The 13,121-nt window shown below is 31.9% G+C and overlaps 1 protein-coding gene and 1 non-coding gene across 2 annotated transcripts in view; one reads left to right on the forward strand and one right to left on the reverse strand.

Annotated features, from left to right (window-relative positions):
- The window catches only part of LOC106466748 (protein unc-93 homolog A-like), a 35,544-nt gene extending 31,658 nt beyond the window's left edge, over positions 1–3,886 (reverse strand). The window contains exon 1 of the mRNA XM_013927045.2: positions 3,787–3,886. The gene's annotated coding sequence lies outside the window, so the exon portion shown is untranslated. The remainder of the gene's footprint in view (positions 1–3,786) is intronic.
- A 5,057-nt stretch (positions 3,887–8,943) lies between these two features.
- Positions 8,944–9,016, forward strand: Trnar-acg. The gene has a single exon. It is a non-coding gene; the product is annotated as a tRNA-Arg (tRNA).
- The last annotated feature ends 4,105 nt before the right edge of the window (positions 9,017–13,121 follow it).

Below are 13,121 nucleotides of genomic sequence, written 5' to 3' on the forward strand. Positions count from 1 at the left end.
TATTTCTTTTGTTTAGGTATGAACGAAATTACAACACCTAACTCATTCCAATTTTCCCGAGAAATCAGTCAACTCCCCCCCCCCCTCCTCTTGAAGATTAACTTCGCTTTCTATCAACACAATACAGAAAGAGGGCATCCGATTTCTGTCTCCAACTTTAAAATTATTTCAACAGCCAAACATGATACTGAACTTCTTATAAAAGAAATATTATACATAAAACTCTTCTCCCGTCCCTAAATAACACACATTCTTCACTGTATTTAAACCTATTTTAACTATTTCGTTTGTGCCTCAGTTTTCATATATCGTGTTATATTTGTATATTCGATTTGTTTATTTCTTATGTATATATATATTTATGTTCTAATTACAAATATTGTTTGTTTGTTTTGTTACCCTAGATTACTGATGATGGAATTATGACGATTCCGAAACGTCTAATAAATGCTTCTTTTTATTACGTTCGTGTTTTGTTTTATCATTATACTGTATATATATATATATATATATATAAGTGTGTCCGATTGGTGCCATTTAACACACAATCCTTAGAGTATTGTGTATTGTGAAAAAAGAGGGAATCCTCAACAGATGCGGCACTTGAAATTGTTTTAGGCAGGATTAGAGTCAGTTAATCTATGAGACCTTAGGCGTAGTCAAATACATCAATCCAAATCTGTAATTATATCTCAAATCGGTCAAGAGATGATGGAGCTATGAGCTAAAAGTTTTACAAAACTAAACATTTGACTTAACTGTGGAATATAGTGAGTTCGGAATTTAAATGCAATTTTAAAGGAACGTGATTTAAAAGCTAGTGATCACCTTTTTACGTGAGCAAAGTTTCGCAGGTTGGTGAAAAAGCCTAATTCAACACGTGATACTCGTATGTTACAGCTAGGAGATTTAGCCAAAGAATTTCGTAAAACTAAAAAATTCATATTTGGGTCACTAAAACACGTGTCGTGTCTCTAAAACAATTCCAGCACAATGGCGACAAGGTCTAGTTTCTTGGAAAGGATAAGCTTGAATGAAAGGTACAATTTAAGAACCTTCAGGAGCCTTCCTTGATTTATCTGTACGACTTCCTTGTATACTGGATATTAAAGAAACATGTAAATTCAGAACATACTGTAACTACTAATTTGAATATTGAATGAAAGACGATCTCACACATTGTCTAGCAGGTTGATCTAAAGGTTTTTTTAACTTACAGTTTTGAAAAACGACCATCAGCATGCTATTGTTTGATATGAATGTTACATAAGATTGAAGACTTGATTAACTAGGCTTATTCTAACTAAAAATCCGTATCATATTAAGCCTCTTAGCAGTTGCATCTTCAGTAGAGATTCTCTGCTATTTAGTTGCTAGAAAATCTTTACACGACAAGAAAGAAAACTAAATAGATCAGAGTAAGATAAAACCATTGAAAATAAACACTTCTGGAAAACTTTTGTATAAATGCTTCTGTTCTACTTTGTCAGTGATCACATTATAACGGTTTTAATTTTATCAACCCCTTTTATATTTACTTTGGTAGTCTTGAAACAAAATCATGTGCTCATCATGGTTACAAAAACAAAAATGTGAAATGCGTAGCAAGAAATGTGAGAACACGTATAACCCGAATACTTTATACGTGTAGGTAGTAAAATTATTCAACTATGGAATTAGATTTAAAACAGATAGACAGACAGGCACATAGGTACATGTTTGGAATGCTTCGAAAGGCACAATTACTGTCATAAATTTTTAAATGGCATATCAAATTACGCAACGTGTAAACCATATATGTCTTCTATTTAAAATGATGTTTTGATAACATGGACTTTCAATGAAGCAAACCTGGAAACTTACGGTTTAAAACCAATAAATCCGATGTGTATATATATATACACAGTGTGCAAGTGTGTTAAAACGTATATCAGTGCTATAGTGAATGGGTCATTTTGGTGAAACTGAATGAATGAATTGAAGACAATTTACAGGATAAACACCATTTCAAATGTCGAGGTTCATGACTCGACTCGCAATTAGCTGAATTTCCACCCTATGAAATCACTTGATTTTACTTCTAATAAAGGAAATTGTATCCTCTGAAAAAATCCGAAATATCAAGTTTCTTTAACTACCATTCTTTAGGTGCCTTCCAAGTATTAGGAACATATTGACTGACATAATTACCTATTCTAATAGGTAGGCTGTCTTGCTATAAATGTTTATATGTTTCGTTGTAACTTTAATTGTATTAATTTTACCCACAACGTGTCAAATCTTCGTACAGCTGGTATAATAAAAAATCTTTGACTTTTTCTTTTTGTGTATAATTTTTCTTTTTTTTTTTTTAGAAGTTAGCGATTTCGGAACAACAATTACACACTAAAATCTATGTGCAAAATATGATCTAATGCTATTTTCTAAGTTTGTTTGTTTGTAATTAAGCACAAAGCTACACAATGGGCTATCTGTGCTCTGCCCACCACGGGTATCGAAAACCGGGATTCTAGCATTGTAAGTCCACAGACATGCCGCTGTGCCACTGGGGGGGGGGGGGCATTTTCTAAGTCCAAGATGTGTGTGTAAGTTATTAAATACTTAGAAGTATCCTTAGGTAGCTTTACTTGGTTAAGACTATAACTGTCATTTTCCGTAAAGACTTTCAAAACTGTCCGAATACGCCCCCCAGTGGCACAGCGGTACGTCTGCGGACTTACAACGCAAGAAACCGGGTTACGATACCCATGGTGGGCAGAGCACAGATAGCCTATTGTGTAGCTTTGTGCCTAACTACAAACAAACAAACTGTCCGAATACTTTTGTCATCAGATACGTTTATCTGAAATATTTGTCTTATCGCATATTTTTTTTTGCATTATATGTATTTTAAGCTCAATTCCTAACGTGTAACAGACAATGCATAACACTAATTATTTTGGCAAAATTGTTTTTTAAACATTATAAGTTAACTTAATTCAAAATAAACTTGTTACAAAAATACCGTGCTAATCCATAATCGGATGAATTAACAGATAAAAATGTCAAACTACAGGCTAATACGAAAACTTAGGTTAAAATGGCAATTCCTTAGTTCAAAAATCAGTTTACACTACTATAGGCTCCCCAGTGGTATGGCTGTGGACTTATAACGCTAGAAACTGGGTTTCGATACCATGATGGACAGAGCACAGATAGTCCTTTTTGTAGCTTTGTGCTTAACTACAAACAAACAAACAATACGATAGATCATTCAGTGATAAATCATGCCGTTGTTTATACCGAAATTAATGAGTTTTTTTAATAGATATTAAAAAAAAGTGATTTAGTGTTTACGCAGTAATTACTGGTTAAACATGCAACCATTTCTGTTCTGTTAATAAACACTCTACCTCATAATTGCAAGATAATTATAATTAGGATCTGCATTCCTAAACGATTTTACTTTGACAATATACAAACACATACGAGTATATGTTTAGATACTTACGACCTTACCACCAGAACATTTTAAACGTAAATACAAATATCTGTATGCAACACAGGCAGGTAAATATGAAGACCTTTATACATAACTTATTGATGGAAGGATGAAGTTTCGAGATTATAAATCATCAAGCCTAATATTCAGTCTTCCCGGCCTCATTTTTCTTTTAACTGTGTATAAGGTAGTTGATGATATGTAGTTCAAAATTATTTAACATACAGAATACTTTTTCATTTCCAATTTGAAGTAAATATTACACAAAATTAATTTAAGTTGAAGAAACCGACACTAAATCTTACCTGAAATCACGACGATTTTAAAGTCCTGATTCCTGTCAGCCCTAAACAACAACAGCCACTTATATTGCGTGCTTATGTAGCAATCTGCACGGGCTGAGATTAAGCTGTTGTTGACCTCATTTGGTGTACCTCTACCGACACAGGTATTACAGGTTTACCTGTTGCTCAGCGAGTTCTTGTTTCTAGCTTAGTCGGAACAGAAACGTTTGAAAGAGTAGAAATTTTTTCGCACTGAACTCATGTATAATGCTCAAAAAATTGCATCTATTTAGATATAAATTAGAATATTTGCGATAAACAATTATTAATAGAAATTGTTTTTAAGGCAAGTTGACTGCGCACCAGTTTCTGCAATGCATATATATATTTAATTTCCATAAACCTCATACATTTTATTCAAGACTCCTATAGTTCAGCGCCCTTTTGACATATTAATATAATCGTTTTCCGGGAAATAAATTCTAGTCATTTTCAATTTTTAACATTTCTAAAACTTTGACAATACGCATGTGTAAAATTTAATGTTTGTTTCTTAAAATTTGGAACAGATGGCGCTACTCATGCTAATATGTATCAAATTTATGTCATATGCTGGAAATTTGTCGAAAGTATTCAGACTTTGCCCTAGGTAAAAGTATCGTGATGTATATTTAAAACCTTATCTGTATTTAACTTATATTCCATCATTATAAACCAATGTCGTTCACATAATTATTATAAAGCGTATTAATTACTGGCCAAGTGTGTGTGATTTGATAACAAAATAGCAAGTAAACTTATTACTACGAAGATACATAATTTGACAAATGAAGTTGACCCTCCATTCCAATCGTTAATATATCACTTCATAATGTCTAAAGTCACACGAATGACACTGTTTAACTAATACATCTGCTCATAATACCTTTAAAAATGCTTTATTTTATTGAAATCGTTTAGTGTATTATAAGAATATAAATTTTGATAATTGAATGGATAAATTATTGTGTCACACAGGTTTCTATCGTATACTTATTTAAAACTGTTACATATTATGCAGATGTGGCAGTCCTGACTGATATACTTGTTCTTCTATAACTTTATTTATATAACATTTAAAATGCGCGTAATATTTTCAAACTAGTTGTATGCAATAATTCAGTCTTGACCATTATAAACCTTCACTTTGAGACTGTGACAATACTCTACAATACACCATCCTTGGATTATCTCAATATTTTATGATACTGTTTTACTGGAAATTCACATATTGCTTGTCCGACTTTAACATGAGGATAGCCATTTTGCACATCTTGTGTGTATGTGATTAAATAAAATTACAGAATTGTCTTTTTGGTCTCTAACTCTACGTGTGTATAAATTAGAGAAGCGTATTTTCTTTAGTCTCTAACTCTACGTGTGTATAAATTAGACAAGCGTCTCTTTCTTTTTCTAACTCTACGTATATATAAATTAGAGAAGCGTATTTTCTTTAGTCTCTAACTCTACGTGCGTATAAATTAGAGAAGCATCTTTTTCTCTCTCTCTCTAACTCTACGTGTGTATAAATTAGAGAAGCGTCTTTTCTTTGGTCTGTAACTCTACGTGTATATAAATTAGAGAAGCGTCGTTTCTTTGGTCTCTAGCCTTACGTGTGTATAAATTAGATAATCATCTTTTTCTCTCTCTCTCTAACTCTACGTGTATATAAATTAGAGAAGCGTCGTTTCTTTGGTCTCCTAATTTATACACACGTATGGTTAAGAAGAGTATTTTATTTTATTTTTTTTTGTCTGTAACTCTATGTGTGTATAAATTAGAGAAGCGTCGTTTCTTTGGTCTCTAGCCTTACATGTGTATAAGTTAGAGAAGAATCTTTTATTTATTTTTTTGTCTGTAACTCTATGTGTGTATAAATTAGAGAAGAGTTTTTTGTCTCTAATTCTAAAAGAAAAAACACACACACACACACACTTAACTCTTGTACTCTTACTTATATTAGACTTGTTAAAATGTAACTTTATTTTCTATGTACAATTGCATTTTCACTTATTGTGTTTATCCATATCCTTTTCTTTTCGTTTTTTGCTGAACATGAAATATACTTATTCTAAAATACTTTTGTCTTTGTGCAGCAAGGTCTAGTCTCACCTACTGTTGGTTTGTAAAGTTAAATGACATAAATAGAATAATCACTTTTATTTCAAATATGTTCGGAGTCTACAACTCTTTTTTTTTCTTTTTTGGTCTTGTACCCAACTTGGTTTTTTACATCTGAAACATTAACTCCAACACGCACCGAGGACCACACTGAAACGATTTGTCCTTCTTCCTTCAAAACTCCAAGGATTCATTATCAATTAGATTCTAGTGTTCATTAGGTTATTTCAATTGTGATTTAATTTCGTGTCACTCTCCAGATAGGAAGCAACAGGCTTTGAATCTTAAGCTTTCAAACTACCATATAATGAAGCATGTTAAATCTAAGAAGAAGATAACACAAATTATTTTCCTCAACAATTTATTATTATTATTATTATTATTTGGCACTTGCCACACGCACTTGTATTTAAATCTTAAAAATAAATCTCTTTCTTTTCATTTCCAATCTGATAATCTCATTTCTCCGCATTCCCAGGTTTTCATTAATTAGAAAATAATAACAACGTCTCGTTGTTTGTTACTGAGCGTAAAGCTACACAATGGGCTATCTGTGCTCTGCTCACGACGGGTATTGAAACCCTGTTTGTAGCAGTATAAGTCCACAGACATACCGCTGTGCCACTGGGGAGCAACAACGTCTCGTTCTGTTTTTGACCAGAGTAAGCATTGTATGAGGAATTAAAATGTCAGAAAAATAGGCATGCTGAACTTAATTTCGATAAGAAATATTTTACCTATGTTACCACTACTACAATGTGAGTTTAATAATAAGAAAAACAACGGTTTTTTTTACCAATAACCATGTGGTACTAAGATACATTGATGACCGTCAGAAGGTAATTAGTATCTGTAATACGGCTGGTTTCATAATCGTTATCCAGAAAATAATTTTAAATGTAGATAGCAATGGAAAAATCATGGAAAAACAAGTGTTCATATAAAATAATTATCTTACTCAAACAAACCACAGGGAATTACCTCAACTGGACATAACTCATTGTTTGTTATATATATATAAATTAACTGGCAATTGAAGCTGGATAAAGTACGTCTGCAAAAAACAAGAGCAATAATTATAATGATCTCGATTCGAACCTGGTAGGTATTTTGGTTTTTGAAATCAGGGGTGCTCAGAAAGCGATTTTAATTTCTCTTCGCACTTTTCTTGGCTTGTTTAATTTAAATACGTTTTGGAGACTTGATTGTATTTTTGCCTGTTTTAAAATTGTTTAAATGGGTTGCCAAAACAAAGCGGAAAAGTGCGAAAGAAAGACCTCCGAAAATGCACTCATGAGAATAGCTTAGCTTCATGATTGGCCCATGTAGATCGTTCACTAGAAATAACACCAGCAAAGAGACCACACTGGCCACGCCCACCCCCTGGAGCCTCACACTCTGTCGCAGAAAGAACACAAGACCATAAACAAGACTTAGTAATATTTAACGGTTACATAGCAAATTTGCAACATTAACGCTTCACAGAAAATTTATAATGCACGGTATACAGATTTAACAAATTTTACAATTTCATACTTTACATAATAACTCAGGCCATATATATATATATATATATATATATTCTGGTCGGTAGCCTCAAAAAGGAAAGAAGATAAAGGTAAAACGCTCAAGATGATTGGTGGCTTGTGTTCTGTTTGTTTAATGATAATATATAATTGTGTGGTGAAATTTATTTATTCCAGGAAACTGGTGTTTCTGCAGAGGCTTCACTAGGCATTAGCACAAGGGGCTCGTGCCCCGATTCTGCTTGACAGTGTTCTGAATGCCCAGTTGGTGTCTTGAAAAATCAAAATAGAAAACCATGATCTCGCATCGAGATCATACTGAAACACCGAAAATTCCCGTACCTATGGGCCCGAGCCCTGAATCTTTTAAGCACCTATGTTTCTGCTAGTTTGAGTTGTTTTATTGTTTGAAGTTAGTTTGAGGTCCGTAGACATACCGCCGCACCACTGGGGGCCTGCTAGTTTAGTATTTTGGTTAAGAAGGCATTGCGATTTTTAGTTGTTGTTTTTTATAATAGGTGATAGCTAAAGTTTTGAAACATATTTCAATTGTTGTCAGCTTAGTTATTTTGTGAAGTGTATACTGGAAGGCAGTGAGCTAACATTATCGCTTGTAGTTGAATTTATTCTGTGTTTGATGGACAGAATTTAATATATTACGAGTGACAGCGTTTCCGTATTCTATTACCGGCCTGATGTACATTTTGTATAATAGCTTACTCTTTGCTTTGCTTTTGTAATGGTTTTAGCGAAATGCGTGTTCCAGGTTAAATTCTTGTTAAAGGTTATTCCTAGGAAGTTAATACTTTTTGGAGAATTTGACTTGTGTCACGTTGAAATTCTGTCTTTCTATAGAAGATTATCATTTGTTTTCTGTGTGTTTAACAAGACGCACCAGGGGTTGCATCACGTGACTATTGGAGACGGCTTGAATGGGTAACGAAGAAAACATTAATATAACTTTAACATAACAGCAAATGAACACGGTTTCGACAAGGTTTTGTCATCATCAGGTACAAGTAGTTTACACTGACACAGATATGTAAATATACAGTATTGAACAAAGAGGTCACATGACCGGATACTGTTGCAAAACTTAGAAGAGGTATCTTGGCACACCAGGGTGTTTGTTTAGAGTAGAGTTGTTTTGTTCATTTAAGATGGATTCCTTGATTTTTCGTTTGTTTATGTTGGGTTCTTTGTTTAAAATGACTGTGTTTTTAATAGATATACTATGGTTTTTTGAGTTGCAATAGTGAAAATCTCAGTATAGTTTAAGTTGCAACAAGACTGAAATGAAGGAATAATTGGTTACTAGTTTGTAATGAAGCATTTCGCGAATCATTTGATATATAAATTAATTTAACATGTAAATTTTATTCTAATGAAAGAAAATTAAATATAAAGAATAATATAATAAAAATTAAAATAAATGAATCATATAAATATTAAAGATATCTATAAATAATCTACATTATTACTTTTATCTCGAGGGCCAGTGGCGCAACGGATAACGCGTCTGACTACGGATCAGAAGATTCCAGGTTCGAATCCTGGCTGGCTCGAAATTATTTTTCTTCTTTTTACGCGTATTAAGTAAATTCATTTTTAATCTCCTCCTATTATCTTGCGTGAATATTTTTAGCAGTCTTAATAATTATTGCACATCCAGTTCCATTTGTCAATTCTAAATACCATAAGTAGTTAATTAATTTCTGTAGTGCATATTGGTGAATAGAAGACATTAATGCTATAAATTAACGACCTTATAACACAAAGATGTTGTGCATATTTAATAAGGCACTCAACGTTTCGCTTCTTCAGGAGCGTTCACTAAAACACAAACCGACACGACAGTACAAAAAAACATTTGAATCTTTTTTACTGTCAATTAGTGTTCTAGTGAACGCTCCTGAAGAAGTTGTAAAGCGAAATGTTGAGTTTCTAATTAAATAAAAACAACATTTTGGTGTTATATGGTCATTTATTTCTGGTATTAATACATTTTCTTTTAAATTGAATATATAAATATTGAGTCATCGAATACCCACCAGTATTCATTCAGATTGTACTGCAACAACATCACGAGGATTATTCAATGGAAACTCCCACCTCTTAATAACTTAAGACATCTACCATTTAGTCTTAAGCAAAGAATGCTTCTTTTTCATGACACGAAAATTAGATAGTATTAAAATTGATTAATAATAAAAAAAAGCTAAAACAAGCGCTAATAATGTAAGTTTCTCTTGCCTTCGCCTCTGACTTTTTCATATTAGTGCTATACCGAAATCTGATAACAAATAATAAAAGTCATGCAAAAAAAGTTCAAATGAATTTTTAAAAAAATGTAATAAATAATAATAATCATAAAACAATAATGACAGCCTGGACTTCACTGATTAAAACTAGATAAGAAATTACGCTTTGATAATTTTTTTTCTGCACTGATTAAGATTCGTCAAGTATTATTTATCTGTCTTAATTATGTTTTTAACTAAACATATTTTATATACGTATATAAATATTGACCTATTTTTATTTTTACAAAGATAACATTTTACTGTGGATTCATTATTTATCAGTAATTAAAAGTGGTTTTGATAACCAACAATACTTTTATTGCTCGCCGATTCAAGTTCGTCTCTACCATGCCGTTATATATATTCGTCAAACGTTACAAGAATACGAATGCATTCGTAATAAACACACATTTTTATTCTAACACTAGATGGCATAACTATCTTTTCATCTTACTATAAAATGATGCATTATGTGTGAGAACGTGTGTTAAAATTAACATCTATCACTCAATTAGCTGCCTCGAATGCTCTATCATTCGATATAGTAATTGAAAATGCTCGATGGATGTTTGCCAGAAAAGAAGGATATAAAAACCCTTAAAAAAGGGCATTTCCACTTTTTTATACTTTTGGCTTGTTCGGTTACTGTTACGTTTGGTCTCGTGAATAAACATTTGTCCAACTGTTTACATAGGCCATTTTGTTTTAGGACTTTTTTTCCCGAAAAGGGGGATAAAAAACACACCCTGACATGAAGCACATTTTCATTGTTTTATAAACTTTTGAATTTAAAGGCTCAGTTATACGAGTCAGTTATTTCCTTCCACAAAGAATAATATACAACTAGCATCTGATGGGGTAATTAGGGATTTAATAAAAAAAAAAATAAATAGGAGGAAGGGACACACCACCTAACATTGTCCTTCAAATAAATTTTTGCTTCTTTAACGGGTCCCACCTGCTAGAATTTAAAATAGATATATACAGTATACAATCACATTATGAAAATAATTATGGCAAGCTTAATGTTTTAAAACTAATCTTTGAGCTAGAAATAACGTCCAATCTCAAGTATTTTGATCTAAACATAAAATTACTAGCTTAATCTTCTTTTTTTGTTTTTCAAATACAACTGGATGTCATGATGTAATTTTACGGATAAAATGACTGTCATAACTGTAACAAGATACTATATGAAAAATCATAAGTTTTTTCTTTGAAATTATTAGTAATATTTCACATAGTAACTATAGCTTTAAGAGTTTGATGAAGTATAAATTCTGAGGTGTCACGAACATCATCAATTTTTTTTATAACCGGTTGTTACGAGAGATTAAATATATCCAAAACGCTTCGAGGAAAAGTAAAAAAAATAAAAAAAAATGTGGGCATATGATACCAACTGAAATCGTTATGTCACATATAGTCTTTTTTTTGCAGATGAAACACATGAATGAGTTATTTCCCAAAATATTTCCAGTATGATTACTAATAAGTGTTTACCAGTTCTACTGCTCCATAACAGACCATAAACAATACAACAAAGAAATTTGTAGGTTACAATTACCTGTAAAGTAAGACTTATTACAAGCCAAACTCCAAAAACAACAAGGTCTTTTCTGTAACGTAACAAGTTCTTTCAACTTTTTCAATTACAACAAAGATGTAACGGGGAAAGCATGTGCCCAACTTATTAAATGTGGAAATGTTCTTCAATATGTCACGTCATTTGACATTCTTGAAGTTTCGTAAGTAAATCTAACAAAATCAACGATATAAAAATGATTTTTTAACATTTAAAATGTAAAAGGTATATGGATGATAAAATACGCCTACCTCTCGATTTTTATCTTTATATACACATTGTTAAACACACACCTAAAACACCAGTAGTATTGAAGAAAAAGTTATCCAATCTCTATATTTTTATTTCTTTGGTATCATAAAATGGGCTGGGAATTAATCGACATTTTAATCCTACTCTTGTATCACAAATGTCACCAAGAATGAAACTAGTTTTATTGTGTTTATGTCACGTTCTAATTATGAACTGGTATTATTATTTTGAATATGGCTCGTGAGTAAAAAGCTCTTATCCACATAATACATACGTTATTATTTTCAACATTTGCAAAATAAGCATACGGAGCATCATTTCGTAAACAAAACTGTGAAGTAATCAGGTTAATAACATACATGATTTACTTGATTCTCTTTTGTGATGCTGAGATAAGTCATGATAAATAACATACATGATCTACTTGATTCTCTTTTGTGATGCGAGATAGTCATGATAAATAACATACATGATCTACTTGATTCTCTTTTGTGATGTGAGATAGTCATGATAAATAACATACATGATCTACTTGATTCTCTTTTGTGATGTGAGATAGTCATGATAAATAACATACATGATTTACTTGATTTTCTTGTGGGCACGAAATGAAGCTACCAATGATCAAAATAAATTAAATATGGACAAATCAGTATAACTAGCTAAATTTACAGGGTCAACAATACAATGTGACATCTTCTTAGTACATGATCAATTAGTTGTACTGCCATAAAGTGAAATTCCCAAATTTTATATATTTTAAAAATAGACAAATTCGCAAACTACTAATTTGTTGTCCCTTTGTATCAAACACTTATGAAGGTTTAAATGTCATCATAAACATTACGCACTGTGAAAACTAATGTACGTTTCTAACTGTATACAATCACATTTAGGAACATATATTATGGTCAGACTGTCATCTTACTAGCCTAAGGCCACTTGTTTAGATACCAAAAATCTTCCTTCCAGAACACACACACACACACACTTAAATATATGCTGTAATCTGTACAGCCATTCAACTCAACTTGACAAAAGTAATGTCATCTCATTATGAAATAATGTGAAATTCTATCTTCAGTTATAGCCATGACCATGCTAAGAGCTCAAAAAAGTAAAGGCTGTTACAACATCCTGAAAGTATCAGGTTTCAAGTGTACAAAATACGTCAATGGCTATTATTACAACACAGCATTTACATTAATATAACTAGACTATGTAAAGATAAATGCAGGTTTACATAATAGATTAATACACTGCAGTTAAAACAGTCTAACTTAAATCTATTATATCGTTCTAAACAAATCCATAAAAAAAGATATTTCCAATGCACCATGTAAAATTTGTGTAAATATTTGAAATCTGTTCATGATGTTACGAAAATAGGTAGGCTAGAAAAATCAATTTAACACAAAACCATATAGCTTGAGCATTTTTGAAAGGTGGACCTTTATTCATCAGGAGTAGACTGGTAATACTTGTCCCTGATGAAGAAAGGTCCACCATTCGAAAGTGCTAGGGTTATAG

The sequence above is a fragment of the Limulus polyphemus genome, unplaced genomic scaffold, assembly GCF_000517525.1.
Source record: "Limulus polyphemus unplaced genomic scaffold, Limulus_polyphemus-2.1.2 Scaffold2370, whole genome shotgun sequence".
In the NCBI taxonomy this organism is placed as follows: Eukaryota; Metazoa; Arthropoda; class Merostomata; order Xiphosura; family Limulidae; genus Limulus; species Limulus polyphemus.